The sequence below is a fragment of the Schistocerca cancellata genome, unplaced genomic scaffold, assembly GCF_023864275.1.
Source record: "Schistocerca cancellata isolate TAMUIC-IGC-003103 unplaced genomic scaffold, iqSchCanc2.1 HiC_scaffold_995, whole genome shotgun sequence".
Classification (NCBI taxonomy): Eukaryota; Metazoa; Arthropoda; class Insecta; order Orthoptera; family Acrididae; genus Schistocerca; species Schistocerca cancellata.
The window spans coordinates 50,001-52,500 of record NW_026047001.1 but is presented as its reverse complement, the minus strand read 5'-3'; the positions used below and the strand labels follow the sequence as shown (position 1 = coordinate 52,500).

The following is a 2,500-nucleotide window of genomic DNA, read 5'->3' as shown; positions in this document are numbered from 1 at the left end:
CCGTGCCGGGAGTGGGTAATTTGCGCGCCTGCTGCCTTCCTTGGATGTGGTAGCCGTTTCTCAGGCTCCCTCTCCGGAATCGAACCCTGATTCCCCGTTACCCGTTACAACCATGGTAGGCGCAGAACCTACCATCGACAGTTGATAAGGCAGACATTTGAAAGATGCGTCGCCGGTACGAGGACCGTGCGATCAGCCCAAAGTTATTCAGAGTCACCAAGGCAAACGGACCGGACGAGCCGACCGATTGGTTTTGATCTAATAAAAGCGTCCCTTCCATCTCTGGTCGGGACTCTGTTTGCATGTATTAGCTCTAGAATTACCACAGTTATCCAAGTAACGTGGGTACGATCTAAGGAACCATAACTGATTTAATGAGCCATTCGCGGTTTCACCTTAATGCGGCTTGTACTGAGACATGCATGGCTTAATCTTTGAGACAAGCATATGACTACTGGCAGGATCAACCAGGGAGCTGCGTCAACTAGAGCTGAGCAGCCGGCCGCCCGGGAGTGTGTCCCAGGGGCCCGCGCGAACACGCAAGCGTCCGCTCAATTATTCTGCAAACAGGAGGAGGCTGAGCTCCCCTGCACAATACACCTCGAAACCCTCTCAGGTCCCGGCGGCGCGCAGCGCCGTCCTAAGTACTTGGTCGGGTTCGAGAGAGGCGCAATCGCCCGGAGTTAGGCGAGTAGACGCTTTAGGTGCGACCACCCGTGCTCCCAACTGAGCTTGCCGCTGCCGACAGAGGCCCGGGAGCGTGCTGTCGTGGCATTGCCGGCGGGAGACAACACGCGCCACCTACGGTGACCGGCAGCTCCAACGCCAGCGCCACAGAAGGGCAAAGGCCCCACGTGGGTGCCGAAGCGAACTCTCCCAGCACAGCGCACGTGCCAACACGTCTGCACAACTGCGATACAAACCACCAGCGAGAACCGCTGGGGCGACCGAGCAGCAGACGGCGTCGCGGCGCCGAGTGCCGGGCGGCGGCGCATCCTCAACGCACACAGTCCTCAATCGGACCAGCACACTGCAGATGTCCACCGCGCTTCGCACCGGGCCGGCGAGGACCCACTTTGGCTGCACGGCGCCGCGCGCAGGGTGCCCCGGCGCGCAGCTGCGCCGCCTGCCGCGTCCGTCGGCCGGCGCGCCTGCCACTGGGCGCCCCCACCAGCCGGCTGTAGCGCGTGCGCCCACGCACCGCGCGGCCAGCACGCCGGGCGGCCCCCCCTCACCGGCCGGGGACAGTCCCACCCACCCACAGCCGCGTATCGCTTCACACCCAGATTCACATTCACGTTCGTTGGTATGGTGGGGACCGCTTCGTAGCTGTACCGATCGTTGCCCTCACAGATGTACCTCCAGCAAGGACAACCGCACCACAACGGGTTACCAGTTGTTCATTTGCGTAACGTCACCAGTAAACGTACACGTCCATCCCCGTTTGCAAAGTCAACTATTATTGCATGCCTGCCTGTCAGGTGTCAAGACACACTACATCCGCTCACATCCACGCAACAAAATGTGCCCGACTAGAGGGCACGTGGAAGGTGCCCCCGTACGTATGCGATGTCCATTGCGCGACCAACTGTCAACCGGCCTCTGTAGCATGTCACAGATGTGGAACGCGGGGCACCGTGCTATCACATTGTGTGAGAAGAGACTACTACGTCTGCATACACGCGCCACTACATGAACAGACGGCTCATGCTGATCGCCATCCACTGCGTCCATTACTCCCACACGTCTCTATGGCGTACCACACTGCAATGCAGCTGTTATGGGGAGATGACACGTAGCTGTGTACACAACATTCTGAGCGGGTTGCGGTTGGACAATACATTAATGTAACGTGTCATATGCCAATTACAGAGCAGGGTAAGGCACAACTTGGGTTAGGTTAAGGCACAACTTGGGTTAGGTTAAGGCACAACTTGGGTTAGGTTAAGGCACAACTTGGGTTAGGTTAAGGCACAACTTGGGTTAGGTTAAGGCACAACTTGGGTTAGGTTAAGGCACAACTTGGGTTAGGTTAAGGCACAACTTGGGTTAGGTTAAGGCACAACGTGGGTTAGGTTAAGGCACAACGTGGGTTAGGTTAAGGCACAACGTGGGTTAGGTTAAGGCACAATGTGGGTTAGGTTAAGGCACAATGTGGGTTAGGTTAAGGCACAACGTGGGTTAGGTTAAGGCACAATGTGGGGGTAGATTGCGGTACAAATTGCATTACATTGCGGTGCAAATTGCATTACATTGCGGTGCAAATTGAGTTACATTGCGGTGCAAATTGAGTTACATTGCGGTGCAAATTGAGTTACATTGCGGTGCAAATTGAGTTACATTGCGGTGCAAATTGAGTTACATTGCGGTGCAAATTGAGTTACATTGCGGTGCAAATTGAGTTACATTGCGGTGCAAATTGAGTTACATTGCGGTGCAAATTGAGTTACATTGCGGTGCAAATTGCGTTACATTGCGGTGCAAATTGCGTTACATTGCG

At 55.7% G+C, this 2,500-nt stretch overlaps 1 non-coding gene across 1 annotated transcript in view; it reads right to left on the bottom strand.

Annotated features, from left to right (window-relative positions):
• The window catches only part of LOC126150694 (small subunit ribosomal RNA), a 1,909-nt gene extending 1,435 nt beyond the window's left edge, over positions 1-474 (bottom strand). Inside the window, exon 1 of the ribosomal RNA XR_007531563.1 lies at positions 1-474. This exon is cut by the window's left edge and continues 1,435 nt beyond it. This is a non-coding gene — a ribosomal RNA (small subunit ribosomal RNA).
• Positions 475-2,500: the final 2,026 nt, after the last annotated feature.